At 53.2% G+C, this 15,463-nt stretch overlaps 1 protein-coding gene across 7 annotated transcripts in view; it reads left to right on the top strand.

The window, feature by feature from the left end:
• The window catches only part of GLI2 (GLI family zinc finger 2), a 247,689-nt gene that overhangs the window by 163,064 nt on the left and 69,162 nt on the right, over nt 1–15,463 (top strand). The gene's annotated exons all lie outside the window — the stretch shown is intronic.

Genomic DNA, 15,463 nt, shown 5'->3' on the forward strand with positions numbered 1-15,463 from the left:
GAATATAGTTCCCTGTATTATACAGTAGGACCTTGTTGTTTATTCATTATGTATAGTTTGCATCTGCTAATTTCAAACTCTCAATCCATTCCCCCCCAACCCTACTGCCCCTTGGCAACCACCAGTCTTTTCTCTGTCTGTGAGTTTGTTTCTGTTTCATAGATAAGTTTATTTGTGTCACAGTTTAAATTCCAGATATGTGATATCATATAGCATTTGCCTTTCTCTTTCTGAGTTGCTTCACTTAGTATCATCATCCCTAGGTCCATCCATGTTGCTGCAAATGGCAAAATTTCATCCTTTTTATGACTGAGTAGTATTCCATTGTGTATATGTACCACATCTTTTTTTTAAATAAATATTCTAATTTATTAATTTATTATTAAAGGAAAGAATTAAAGTTGTAAATTGGAGGAAAGAAGAAAAATAAATTATAACCCCAAGAATCGAATACAACCACTGTTAACATTTTGGTGTATTTTCTTTCAGTAATTTTTACCTTTGCAATTTTTAACATACATAAAACTTTTTTTCCCAGCTCTTTATTGGAGTATGATAGCTTTACACTGTTATGCCAGCTTCTGCTGTACAAGAAAGTGAATCAGCTGTATTTATACATATATCCCCATATCCCCTCCCTCCCTTGACTCCCTCCTATCCCAGCCCTCTAGGTCATCACCGATCATTGAGTTCATCTCCCTGTGTTATGCAGCAGTTTCCCATTAGCTATCTACGTTACATTTGGTAGTGTATATATGTCAATGCTACTCTCTCACTTCATCCCAGCTTCCCTTTCACCCCCTCCCCACCCGTGTCCTCAAGTCCATTCTCTACATTTGCATCTTTATTCTTGCCCTGTCACTGGATTCATCAGTACCATTTTTTTAGATTCCATATATATGTGTTAGCATACGGTATTTGTTTTTCTCTTTCTGGCTTTCTTCATTCTGTATGACAGACTCTAGGTCCATCCACCTCACTACAAATAACTCAGTTTCATTCCTTTTTATGGCTGAGTAATATTCCATTGCACATATGTGCCACATCTTCTTTATCCATTCCGCTGTTGATGGGCATTAGGTTGCTTGCATGTCCTGGCTCTTGTGAATAGTGCCACTGTGAACATTGGGGTGCATGTATATTTTTGAATTATAGGTATCTATGGATATGTGCCCACGAGTGGGATTGCTGTGTCATGTGGCAACCCTATTTTGAGTTTTTTGAGGAGCCTCCATACTGTTCTCCATAGTGGCCACACCGGTTTATAACAGCCAGTGTCCTTAACATCCTGTAAGACGGCCGTGCCCCAGCCCCCCCCCACTCTCCCCCCACCCCACCCCTACTCTCCCCCCGCTGTTGAGGCTGTGACAACACCGAGCACCCTTGCTCTTGCTCATCGCTGTAGCTTCCTGGTCCCCTTCTCTCTCACCTGTCACCTGTTGACTTGAGTGTCTCCCACTGGCTGGCAGATCCTGGAGACCAGGGCTGGTGCGTTTTCCTTCCTGCATCTCCAGAGCAGAGCCTGTGCCCAGGAGCTGAAGACGTGAGTCGTCTGGTGGAGAAGACAGAATGGGGAGCTGGACTCCCCCAAGGGCTCTGAGTGGATGTGGCCTCCCTTGGGAAGACCATGGGGAGAGCCTTTTCTGCCGTCAGGGACTTGAGCTTCTCCATGTGTCCAGGCGGCCACACTGTCGTAAGGAAGAAGTCATGACAGATGGGCTGGAGTGCAAGGGTGGTTAAGCCTCAGGCTCTAGAATCACAGACGAGGGTTGAAATCCTTCCTTGCCTGTGACTGGCTGTGTGATCTTAGACAAGTTCCATGCTCTTCAATCCTCAGTTTCCTCATCTGTAGAATGGGGGCGGTGACAGTGGCCCCCACATAGGGTTGACATAAGAGCAAATAAACATGAATGTCAAGTGCACAGAATTATGCCTGGCTTAGCATTCAAAACGATTTGTGTAATTGTAAGTCATTCAACCGATATTCTTGAGCTTTTCCCACTGGACTTCTGGGCATGGAAAAACAATGTAGTTACTACATGAACAATACGGACGTGGAGGCCGCTGCCCTCTCGGGCATTTATTGATCCTCTTTCATGTTCGTGGGGTATGGGGTGGCCAGGAGGCCGGTGTGGATGGCACATCATGGCCTCATGTCCGTGTGGGACCCACATGACCGCCTGCCCCCCAGCACTGTGGGGTGAGCAGGGACCGTCCGTAGTGGGACGTCATCCAGTGGCGATGGCGGAGGCCTCCACTCAGCTTCAGCCTGAGGAGGGATGGCCAGGGGAGCAGGGGTGCCCAGGACTGGCCAGAGCGTGGAGCGTGGCCGTGGGCCTCCGGGTGACTCACACACACCCACTTGGGTAGGGCCACCCACAGGCCACCCGTGGCACCCTGGAGCTGTGGTTTGGGGGAAAGCAATGTTGTGGGAGGAGCCTGGCCCGGGCTGGTGTTGCTTTGGCCCGGAGGCAGATTCGGGGTGGGGGTCTGATTTGGGAATTTTATTTTGCCCGAAAAGGGAGGAGAGTCAGCCGCCGAGCACTGCGTTGCTCGGCTTATGGCTGGTGGTCCAGGCTGTCTGCAGGGGTGCAGGGAGTCAGGGGTACAGCCTAGCACCAGAGTCCCCACCGCCTCTGCCCTGAAAAGGCATCTCTGACTGGTGGGGAGAATCGGGGTACACTGTCTTCCACAGCTTGTGCTGATGATCTGGCCCCCAGCAGAATGGCTGCAAGGGTCCCCCGGCTCCAGTTCCCTGTGTCACCATGCACCCCAGGATTGCTGTGTGATCCCTGTCATTCCTTATTGGAAATAAAAGCATCCTCCACCTTCTGGCCAGCTGGGTGATGCGGGTCCCACCGGGAGATCACCTGGAGGTGACTCCCAGACTCAGGAAGCCCCCCTGGTGCTCCCAACCCAGCTGGGCCCCTGGCCTCTGCCCAAATGGGGCCCTATTGTCCCTACCCACTAACTGTAAGCTGCCCGGCCAGCAGTCACCTTCTCTGGCCAGCCCTGTCCTGTCAATTGTATCCCCACTCCTGTGGTTCTTTCCGTTTCTGAGAACTCTTCTAAAGTGCCCTCTGCAGGGAGACTGTGAAATACTCAAGGGCCCTGGAGAAGTGAAGTAGATGTCATGGCTCCAAGCCTGGGAAACCGATGCTCAGAGGGGTGAAAACACACCCATCCATTCGATTCACCGGGGGACGACTGCTGAGTCGTGCACCTCATTTACACCCACTATGCACATGGAGATCCTGGCTCGGCCCAGGCCAGCAGGGGATCCTCGTCCTGGTTGGCAGCAGCGCTGGATGGACCGGCTCACCGCTGTTGCCATAGTGACGGCTTCTCCCTGGCGCGTGTGCTGGCCATGTGTGCGAGTACTGGCCTGCCCGTGGGGGGGCGCTGTCCATCTCATTTCCCTCTGGGTGCCCTCAGAGCCACTGGTGACACCTGCACCCTCCCCGGGCTGTGGTTTCTTCCTTCCAGATGTCCTGTCCCATCCTCGATCCCACAGGGCATCTGGTCCACCCCTGCCCGTGGGACATTGGCCAGTCGGGTCTCCCTGTGGCCCCCCAGGCCTGCAGCAGGGGTGATGGCAGGCCCTCAGCCACCCTGTCCCTTGGCAGGTGTGCAGGGACATCCCCTCCTAATCACGGGCTGCGTTTTAATTTATGCAGATGGGGGAGGGATGGTGGCAGGAGTCACAGACATCCATCACCCCATTTCCCAGCACCAGTCAATCGTCAGCGGGGCCTTAAAGATAATGCACGTTTTGTTTCAGGCAATTACTTAATCTTGACAAACTCCTGTGTTAACCAGGGCTCTTAGGGGGGCCACCATTAATCGGCACAAACCAGGTGGGGGCCTTTTCTGAACTGCAGTCGCTCTTGGGGACCCGGGCTGGGCCCTTTGCCGTCCTCGCTGCCCTAATTACACAGGCAGCATGCTAACAGCAAGCACCCTGCATGTGCTGTGGGGGCACCGGGCCACGGCGGTCAGGGGGCCCATTTTTAACATCGGCCAGCACACTTCCAAGCCAGGCAGATGATCCGTGGGGGTGACTAGCAGATCCCAGGAACACGGCTGGGGAAAACAGACTCTCACAGGTCCCTCCCAGACTTGCCTCCTGGACTTTGCTGTATCCCTGGGTAGCACTTAGAAGCTGCTGTGGGAAGTACTCCTTCCATTTTACGGAGGAGGGTTCAATTCACTTTCGGAAAGGCCACAGACCAAGTGCAAAGACCAAGTCCAGCCCTGTGTCTCCTGGAGTTTGTCAGCCCTGTGACTCTGCCTTCCCAGGTCACCTGTGCCTCGCCCCCTCCATCACACACCTGTGGCTCTGGTCACAGTGAAGCCCCTCCCCAGGCTGCCTGGGCCAGGAGCTGAGCTCCCAGGACAGGACCCTGGGCCTCCTTTTTGGTTCATGTTTTATCTTCATGGTCCTAGAAGAGCTCTCACTGCCCTATCCCTCCTGTAGGAACGTGGCTGGAAGTTCCATGGATGGCTGTGAGGTCTGGCTGTGACACTGATTAGCTGTGTGACGGACCCCAGCTAGGCTCCTGAACCTCCCTGTGCCTCAGTTTCCTCATCTGTAAAATGGAGATGATGATGGTGGTGGTGGTGGTGATGGTGATGGTGGTGATGGTCGTGGTGGTGGTGGTGATATATTCCTCATCAAGTGCTATGAGGATTAAATCACACTCGGGAACCCCCCAGCATGTAGGAAGCCTGGTGCATTTGCTGTTAGAACAACTTCCAATTTCCTTCTCTGAGGAGAGCCCCAGCTGAGGAGCTGACTTTGTCCTGCTCTTCCTATGACTGCTGTTCTAATACTACCAGGTCCACTACGACTGCTCTGTCTAATGCTGTTCTGCCGGGTCCTATCCACTCTGTCGGCTGTTCCTCCTCTGTCTAAGCTCTGTCTGCCACACATCTGTGCAGCAGGACTTTCTCTCCTATTAATTTAGGCTGAACAAGGCCCCCTTGTTATCCTCAAGTCTCTTTTCCAGGAGTGAGAAGATTCCCTCACTCACTCACTCACTCACCCCTTCACTTATTCACACTCTCCTTCCATGCCAGGCACCGGACTCTGGCTAGGAGGAAATGGTCCAAGGGCATATCTTCTGCCTGATTTGGGGAGGAGGCAGGAGAAAGGTCCAGGAAAGGTCACAGCAGAAGGCACACGTGATCTTGATACCAACCAGGGTTCTTGGACTCCTTAATCAATAGAAATTGATGAGAGGTCAGACAAGAAATTCAGGCAAGGATTTATTGGGGCCCCTTCTGCAGTGGGTGGGGGGAGTGAAAACAAGCGACAGTTTCCCTTGCTCACGCCGCAAGGGGAGGGGCAAGCTGGTTCCTTGTATGGAGTGAGGGAGGGGTCTGGCAGAGAGGTGGCTCAGGTGGTTTGCCCATCGCTTGGGTGGTATTGAGTGCAGGGGTATGTGCGGTACCCTGCTTTTTGCTCTGGGCTCTTCAGAAGTGGCAGTTGGGTTTTCAGTCTTTCTGTATCTTGTCTATAATTTGTTCCAACTGCGCATACACACAGTTCTTTTTAGTCGCTTGTAGTTTCTTTGTATCTTGAACTCAAGGAGATGTTTGCCCAGATGCAGTCACCACAGCAAATGGTCCCAGGTCCCAGGTCCCAGCCTGTCTCAGACTGGACTTGTCTCGGGCAGTATGAGTTGATGCTATAAGTAGGAGGTGGGCTTTGTGGGGAGGAGCAGGTATCGGGCTGGGAGATTTCTGGGGTCTACAAGGTGTCGGGCTGATTCTGGGAGCAGACTTGGGGGCAGGATCAGAAGAGTGCCAGGGCCAGGCGGGCTCTGGATTCCATTCTGCCGGTGACAGCAGGACCTGGGGGCCGCCTGCTGAGCAATGGAATCCCTCCTCTGGGTCCCCTTGTCTGGGGTAGAGCCGGACCCGCAGAGCAGGGCCGCTGCCCACAGGCCCTTGGATAGATGAAGAGGCCAGGCTGTTCTGGGGTTTGTGGAAGTGCAGCTCTGGTTTCTTCAGCCCCCAAACACATTGTGTGTGGGAGTTTGCCCCTAGATTTTAAAAGCTGTTTGTGTGGAGGGAAGTCCCTCCGTCTGCTTTTAATTCGCACACTTAGCTCATCAAAACACTGTTTGGCAAGAGGTTTTTTGATGTCCAGGGAGACTTTGGAGTTCTCCCCCTCCTTTCTTTAGCCCCTTTTATACAGTTTCATTCTAGGAAACAAGATTCTGGGCCCTACTCAGGGCCAGTGGGTTGGGTCACAAGGCCCTGGTTTTCTTTGTTTGTTTCTCCACCAGCAAAATTGGAGGAATGGGCTTTTCCTGGGGGTTCCACAGACGGCTCTCCAGTCCTGTGGGGTGGACGTCCAGTGTCCCTGGGTGCAGCAGTGGGAGGTTGTGGGCTGGCGTGTGGGGACGGGGGGCTGTCATTCAGACAGTTCGATCCAGAATCACGTGGAGCCAGTGCTGCTCAGGGAGCCGGGCTTCCGGAGGTCTTACATGGCTCCACCAGTGTCCATCCACAGCCCTGTCCACACGACTCCCTGCATGTGCGTTGCTTTCGGGGGACCCTCTTATTTGTCATAGGGTCTCAGGAGTCCAGATGCCCACTGTCTTGTTTGGGAACGCCTTCCCACGCTGATGGGGAAGGCAGCAGGCAGCAGTCCAGGGCAGAGCCCAAGGAGGCGCTGCAGACTTGCTCTGCTTGGCTCTGATGGGTCAAGGGTGTGCAAGGACTGTGGGATGAACAGGTACACATGACTGTACATAAAACAGATGACCAACAAGGGCTTGCTATGCAGCACAGGGAAGTCTACTCAGTATCTTGTAACAACCTATAGTGGAAGAGAATGTAAAAAATATATATATGTTTACATATATGTGTGTGTAATTGAATCTCTTTGCTGTACACTTGAAACTAACGCAAAATGTAACCCCACTATATTTCCATAAAAATTTTAAAAAGCGGATAAGCAGCAAGGATATATTATATACCACAGGGAAATTATAGCTATTATCTTGTAATAACATTTAAAGGAGTATTATCTGGAAAAACACTGAATCCCTATGCTGTATACCTGAAACTAATATAATATTTGAAATCATCTACACATCAATAAAAAACTTTTTAATAACTGAAGTCAGTAGGTTAAAAAAAAAACGATCAACAAACAAGGCTGTGGAAGGAACGAGCCTGGGAGGCCTTGTGACTTTAACGGATACAAGCAAAGGAGAAACGGAGGGAAGAAGATTAACTGCTTGTTACTTGGCTAATTTAAGGACCAAGTAGAAGTCTGCGGGGAGCTCAGATTCAGAAGGGAGGAAGGACTGAGATTTGGGGAGGACATTCATCACCATAATTTATGTATTGAGGAGACTTTACTTCACCCAGACTAGAATTCAAAAGCAGAGTCCAGTAATGATACCTGGGTAGGCCTGGGTTGTTCAGTAAGGCGCCCCGAGCCACGTTGGCTGTCCTGCATGTCCCATGAAGCCAATTCAAATTGAGGTGCGCCATCAATGAAACTCCATAACCGACTTGGAAGACTTAGTACGGATAAAAGGAAATAAGACATCAGGTTAATGATTTGTATGTTGAAAGGATAATATTTTTCATATACTGGGTCAAGGAAATTGTATTATGAAAATTATTACCTGTTTCTTTCTAGTTTTTTTTTAAATGCAGCTACTAGAACATTGAAAGTAACATATGTGGCCCGCATCACATGTCTGCGAGGCCAGAGCTGTCCTTGATGGGAGGACAATGGAGGAAACTCATTTTAGGTAGAGAAGGTTTGAAGGAAAAGAACCCTGTTGACTAATGTATAATCATCAGGACCATACTGACAAGGGGCTCCGAGGAGTGGTCCTTAGGGGTGCTGCTTCAGTGAGGGAATGGAAAGCACTTGGGATTTTGTAGTTGTTGTTGTTGTTGTCTGTTTTTATTTAGTTATTTTACTTTTTGGCTGTGTTGGGTCTTAGTTGCAGCACACAGGCTCTTTCATTGCAGCGTGCAGGCTTCTTTCCAGTTGTGGTGCATGGGCTTCGTTGCCCTGAGGCACGTGGGATCTTAGTTCCCCGACCAGGGCTTGAACCCATGTGCCCTGCATTAGAAGGTGGATTCTTAACCACTGGACCACCAGGGAAGTCCCGAAAAGCATTTGTAATGAGCCTTCAATGGCAGGAAAGTAAGTGCCGCCCACAGAGCTTGGAGGTGCTTGGAGGTGCTTGGAGGCTGTTCTCACAGCAGATCCGCTGCCTGGTTTGGAATCTTGCTGGCTGGCTTTGGCGGGCTCTGCCTCAGAACACGTCCTGGAGTCAGGCAGCCTCGGCCAGCCTGTGGAAGCATCACCAGTGCCTGGTGGGGGCAAAATGCTGTGGCCTCCTTGAGAACTGCAGCGGACTTGACCCTAGGCTCTCTTGGTGCTCTCAGGAGGCTGGGAGGCAGGGCGGAAGCACAGACTGGGGGCACCTTTTGATGCAGCTCTGCAGGAAAGGGCAGATGTTGGGAGGGAAGCAGAGTGGCAGGTGGCATCTTGGGAACCCGTGGGGAACAGGCAGAGGAGTGGTATAGGTGTCCTCCTGAAAGGGCTCAATGCACCCATGACATGACATGTGGGCTTTTCGGACAATGATGCGACAGTATTGAAGCTGCCAACTGGTGGTGCTGCTGGTGCAAACTGGCAGGTGAGTCAAGGACATGTCCAAGCAGGTAGACCTGTGCAGTGTGGGGTCCACACTGGGAAGCTCACATCTGTTCTGGGTCACCTGGTCCACCCCGGCCTGGGGAACAGGCAGAAGGAGCACAGGGACAAGTGACTTCTCTTTTCCCAGCCCCTGGGCTGGATGCATGCTCTCCACAAGGCCCCTTGGAGGGCTGCAGGGGACCCCTTTGAAGCTGCAGTCCCCTGGGCCTCAAATCTATTGTAGATTTTGGGGTCCTGCATACTGTGTTCTTTGGGACAGAATCTGTGGCCAAGACAATTTTCAAAGTTAATCAGGCTTGACCTTCTCCGAGGTTTCTTTTGGTCCTAAGAGTCTGTAATGTGGGACCCCACTGGTCTACCCCGACAGGCAGGCCACTCTTCCCTTCCTTACGATGGCAGGGATCTCCCCAGGGTGCCCCTGGAGTTCCTGCAATCCCCCAGCCCTCACTGAAGGGGCAGGAGGTCTGTGGAGATGGCCAGGCTGGCGCTGCAGGGACCCCACTATGTGCATGGCCTGCACAGGCTCTGACACGTTAGCTGGTCTCTGCTTCACGTCCACCTCTGACCTGGGTCCTGCCACCACCCCCATTTTACAGATGAGGAGGTCAAGCCACAGAGAGGTTAAGTGCATCAGTGGTGGGGCTGCTGGGCAGGGGCGTCAGCTGCAGCCTCACTGCTATTCACCACGACCCCCAGGTCTCTGGCCCAAGTGCCATCTACCTCCTGTGGCCTATTTCCCTCATCTTACCACCACCCTCTGTGGGTGTCTCAGTCAGCACAGGCTGTGTAACAAGAACACCAGAGATGGGTGGGGAGCTTAAACAACAGACATGTATTGCTCACAGTTCTAGAGGCTGGGAAGTCAGGGATCAAGGCACCAGCAGATTCGGTGTCTGGTGACCTCCCACTACCTGACCTGTAAAATGCCCGAGTCTCTCGGGACAGGAGTCTCTTGAGGTCCCTTTTATAAGAGCACTAATCTCATCATGAGGGCTCCACTCCCATGACCTCATCACCTCCCAAAGTCCCCATCTCCAAATACCATCATGTCAGGCGTTAGGATTTCAACATAAGAATTTGGGGGCGGCATAACCATTCAGTCTGTATTGGAGAGGGGCAGGTCCCAGGACTGCCTGGGCTCCCATGCAGTGAGGGCCACGTGACACTTGAGTCTGGCCTCTTCCTGGGGCATCTGGTCCAGCCGTGGACTGCACACGCCTCTCTGCCTGCCTGCCCACCCTGCCTTCCAGACCAGCCATGGGGGCAACCCGTGGAGTGGCTCATGCTGGCCCAGCCCAGCTACTTTGTCCTGCGTCCTTGGAAAGGCCAGCCTGTGGCTGTGGGGTGGGCCCAGCCACCGCCCTGGTCCTGCCAAGCCGCGTGTGGGGGCAGGTCTGACTGCGCGAGTGGCCTGGGCCTCGGGACACCCGCCAACTGGTGGTGTTGGAATTTCCTGTCTGATTTTAATTTCCCCCCACTATTCCTGCCCCCCCCCCCAAGTGAGACAAAAACGCCTTTTAATTGCATGCTCTGGAGTGCCAGTCAGGATATTATTATTCTTATTAAGTGCTTCCTGTGGGGCAGTGACCAGGCACGGGGAGGGGCTCTGGAAGCAGCCTGTCCTGGACTTATTATTGGGGATAATAGTGCCATTTGCATAAGGCCTGGCCACTGGGAAGGAGGCTGTCCCTAGACTTGTCTACACCGTCCTGCCTCCCAGCTCTGATGCTTCGGCCATTACTTGATTCCCACTGGGTGAGGCCTTGGCCGTCTGAGTCCACATGTCTGAAGGGCTGGCCTTTGAATCTGTCCAGGTTTCAAAGTGAACTGAGCGCCCCCAGCAAAGGGAGGTGTGCACGGGGCCGTCCGCATGGTTTCTCCAGCCCTGCGTGTACCTTGGTTCTTGTACTTGGAAAAGCACAGACCCCTGACTGCATTCCTCGTGCGCCTCCAACCACATTCAGAAGCCCTGGTACACGGGGCAGCGTGGTGGTCCCCAGGTTTCAAAGGCCACACCCAGGGCTCTCTCTCTCTCATGTGAGAAGTAATCTCTTACTTACTGGTGGCAGTGGGAACTCTAGGGCTACAGTGGGTTTGAAAAGGGTCATCTAGGCCAATCGTTTTCCAAGGGTGGTCCCTGGCAAGCTTGCACTTTTTATAAAGGCAGATTCTCAGGCCTGTCCCAGGCCCACAGAGGCCACGGCTCCAGCCATGGTGTTTTAACAAAGCCTACATGTGATTCTCGGGCCTGAGAAGCTCTGATGTTCATGCCTGGTAGGTGCTGCACTATGTGCCTCCTGTTGTGTGTATCGCACCATTGAATCCCTGAGTGGGCCCCAGAGAGGGGTGTTCCTCATCCTGAGTACACGGGAGAGGCCACGTGGTTTGGGCCAGCAGCCCTGCTGCACACAGCTCCGTGCCAGGGCGCGAGTGAGTCCTCTGGACTCTGTCCACACTGCCTCCCAGCTTGAAGGACCCATCATCCTCTCCAGATCTCCCAGTCCTGGCCCCTTGAGGGCCCAGCTCCAAAACCACCTCCTCCAGGGAGCCTTCCTGGTTGCTCTTGGTCCCACAGAAATCTTGCTTCCCCAACTCTGAGGCCATTGTGGCAGCTGTGCCCATGACACCTGCTCAGCCCCACAGGGCCAGGGTCTCCAGCTTTGCAGACGGCTCCATCTAGGTGCCTGGTGCTCCACCTGTGGGCAGGAATTCTGCTCCTTACTCTCTGGGGCCCTCGAGCAGGGTCCCCCTATATGAACAGAACAGGGGAAGCCCTCAGGCTGTGGATGTGATGTCCATCCTCCGGACTGTGATGAGCCAGGGTTGGAGCTCCATGCTGGGTGGTGGGTAGCTCCACCATGGATAATGAGGAAGCTGAGAAGCTGGACCTCGTGGGGCCTGCAGCCTGTGCAGGTCAAGGCCATGCTAGAGGGACCACATTCCAAAGTGCATCGTGTCCCCAGGTCAGACCTACATGCTGAGGGAGGGAGCAACCCGTGTCTTCTTTGGAGCTGGTGCCATCATTTCTGGAGTCTTCTGGGAAGGTGTGAGCTCCACCTCCCCCACGTGGCCTCTCCCGTGTACTCAGGATGAGGAACGCCCCTCTCTGGGATCTCTGCAGGGACAGGAGGGGGTGTGGGATTCGAGAGGAGCCCAACTTCAATGACTGAGGCTGGCGGACCTTCCGGCTTAATCCAGACACAAAATAAAGACACCAATCACCATTCCTTCCGTACACGATCAACCCTTTTTCTTTTGCCAAGCATCCTCATGTTCCTGTTCCCTGAAGAATTGAACAGTTTAATTGACCAGGTTGGGCATTCAGAGTGGAATGGAGAATAGCGATCTGCTCTCTGTTGGGGGAGTCCTCCCCAGAGGTACACTTCTTCAGACCATCGATCCCCCCTTACTTCCTGGAGAGTGGGGTTTGATGTAAGGAAATTGGATCATAAAAGAGATCCATCCTCTGAACCGCCACCCTCCAGCACATGGGGGCCATCCCCTGCTGGGACCTCTCAGCCTTGGGCTTCTTCTGTCACTGACTTTCCCAAGAGTTGAATTGTTGCTACAGCACAGGGAGATGTGGCTGAAAGCAGATCAGGAGGGGATGGATATACTTTTTTTTTAAGCTGCCTTTTAAAGGAAATTCACAATGATGTTCATTGGAACCATGAGGCCACCTGTGAATCCCCTCCTGTGTTTGTTTCATCTTGGGCAGCGTGGCACAGTTTCTGGGAAAGAACGGCAGGGACCCCTGGCATTAGAGCGGCCGGGCTGAGCCTCCTGCCAGTGAGCCGTGTGGGAATGGGGATGACTTCAGCAGGGATAAAATCGTAGAAGAATGTTCCCGCAGTGCCCTGAAGCACATGGCCCACCATTTCCACCCATCCCCACTCCAGTGCCGTGGTTCCTACCGTGGGCACACTCAGTGGTGGGTGGTGCATCTCAGCTCCAGTCGGATGCATCTTGGGGTCCCTTACCCCAAGGATGGGAAAAAGGTCCCACCATGACTCTTGTTCATCTCTCCTGAGGTTCACAGTGATGGGGAAGGGGGCTCCCACTTACTGAGCCCCTGCTCTGAGCAAATGCCGTCATAGGCTGCATAGAGTTGGGTGTGTATCATCCCATTTTACAGATGAAGACACCGAGGCTCAGAGCCCTTGTCACTTGCTAGCAAATGAAAAAACTGAGCTTCACACCAGGTCTGTCTGGATTTATGGCCTACGTGCTTCCTGCTCCTATCCCAAGCTAGACCATGGGGACCAGTCACCCCCTTAGGACTGTTGTTTGACTGATGGGCAACTCAGGGGCAAGGCGGATTTCAGTTGAGCTATCCACTTCACTGTGCTTGACTTCAAGGCTCCTTGTCTGCCATTTTGTTTTTTTTCTCCTCCACATTAGCCCCTTCTCCAAAGATACAGGTGTCTCTTGTGGCCTTGGTCCTTCCATTAGGGGGAAGTGACCTGGTAAGTCATTTGCACTTTAGTATGAATTTGTTTTTGTGACTTTCCAAAGGTCCATTTGCTTTTAGGAAAAAGAGTGAAACAGTTGCACTGGATATTTCTTAAGATGCAAGGAATCGTAGAGGAAAAGAACATAATCAATTTGTCATGAATGGGGAATCCCAAGCTGAAATGGGGGAGCCAAGAAGCCCTTTCCTGGTCCCCAGAGCCATGCCTCCATCTCAGCTTCTTAGAGGCCACCAGAGCTCAGCAGAGTGTCCCTGACGCACCCCAGCCTCCTGCACAGCCACCCCCCCCGCCCCAGGGCATGGCAGCTGTCCGACGGGGACCCATGCTCTGTCCTGGCCTCTGGCCTCCTTCCCCCGGGCCCCACCAGCTTCACTCAGATGTGTTTGTGCCTCGTTGTAACGCGGCCCTGTATCGGGCCAGGACCAGGCCTTCTTCCAGAGACTCCTGCCTGCACATCCCTCAGTCAGTGCCAGGGCTGGACAGTTCTTGCAGAAACCCATCTCTTCCCTGGTCCCAGGCCTGGAGCCCGTGTGCTCTGAGCTTATTCCCTACTGCAGTCCTTTTTGTTTTTTTGGCTGTGTTGGGACTTAGTTGTGGCATGTGGGCTCTTCTCTAGTTGTGGCACGTGGGCTTCAGAGAGTGCGGGCTCCAGAGTGTGTGGGCTCAGTAGTTGCAGCGCACCACCTTAGCTGCCCCGCAGCATGTGGGATCTTATTTCCCCCACCAGGGATCAACCCCGCATCCCCCTGCACTGGAAGGTGAATGCTTTACCACTGGACCACAAGGGAAGTCCCCTTGCTGCAGTCTTGTTGGGAAGGACCACATCACTGGACGCCGTGCTGATCTCTAGTGACTGGCAGCCCAGAGGTCTGGGGTGCCCCCAACACATCCAGTCTCTCTAAGGAGATGGCTGTTTTCCCCTGGCTGGCGCCTCCGGCTACATCTCTGAGCCCAGTCCTCAGGGCAGTGCCCCCATGTTGTAGCAACACGTGACTTCATCCGAGGAGAATTCTTCCAGCTGCTGACCTGGCTGCCTGGTCATGTTTTGATGAGCCAGTTTTCCCAATTCTTTGTCTAAACCCTCTGCTGACCCCCCGCACGCCCCGCTGCCCCATCCTGCCCGGCAGTAATTCACCAGGCTTGTTATTAATGGGGCATCACCTAGAGCCGGGCTTCCAAGGGAGGGTCCCCCTTGCCCCTTGTCAGGGTCCTTCTCACACCGCGAGATCCTTATACCAAGGACACTGCCCACAGAAACGTGCCCTCACCCCTGGGACCACCAGCCAAGGAGCCTTTGGTGTTTAAACCTTAGTGCAGAAAAATCCTGGGTGTTTTTTTTTTTTAAAAAAAGCCATCACGCCACCATCATCAGCTTCTCAAACTGTTGGTCTTTCTGTGCAGGATCAAAAACAAATATGCATTTTTTTTCATAGAGGGCAGGGTGAGCCATAGGAAATTCCCATCTTAGAGTTTCTTCCTCAGAAACTTGAAAAGAGCCATTTCTTTGAAATGGCATATGGGTGGGTGGGTGGGTGGGTGGGTGGGTGGGTGTGTGTGTGTGTGTGTGTGTGTGTGTGTGTGTGTGTGTGTGTGTGTGTGTGTGTGTGTGTGTGTGTTCGTGTTCCCCCTCATGCTGGAAGGACATGATTTCATGATTTAGCGTGGAATTTTTTTTTAACTTAAAGAGCCCACAATGAAAACACTGTGTGGACAAGTCCCATTCGGTATGTTCCTGGAAGGCTGCCTTGTTCTTTATGTTCATCTTCATAAGCTCCTTGGGTGCTGCTGACGGCCGGTGGATGGCACGCTCCCTTGCAGCAGGTCCAAAGTGGAACCCTCCTCCTCGGCGCGGCCGAGGGGCTCTAGGCAAAGCGTTCCCGTCTTAATGTTAACATAGGGAGGGGCGTGGGGGCCAGCAGGGGTCCATGCTGGTCTGAGAGGGTCCTGAGTCCTCAGATGAGTCACGGCAACCTTCATCCCTCAGTTTACCTGCGGTGGAGAGCTGGTCCCAGAGACGGCTGGGGAGGCACAGGTGGGCTCGGGTGGCGGCGCCAGGGGCTGGGGGCTGAGCGCATTCAGCAGGGCCACTCGGTCAGTGAGTTGGACAGAGAGGACCATAAGGACAAAACAGTGCCTGTGCTCAGAGGCACCCCCGCGACCCCCCATGACCCGCTTGGGATCCCTCCTGAAGCCTCAGTGAGTCACTGGCTGGGACAAGCGTGGCTCTTCCCTGGGGGAGCAGGTGACCCTTCACAAACAGCAGGCTCTGGTAGGAAGGAGCATAGCGTTC

The sequence above is a fragment of the Hippopotamus amphibius genome, chromosome 8 (assembly GCF_030028045.1).
Source record: "Hippopotamus amphibius kiboko isolate mHipAmp2 chromosome 8, mHipAmp2.hap2, whole genome shotgun sequence".
Taxonomy (NCBI): domain Eukaryota; kingdom Metazoa; phylum Chordata; class Mammalia; order Artiodactyla; family Hippopotamidae; genus Hippopotamus; species Hippopotamus amphibius.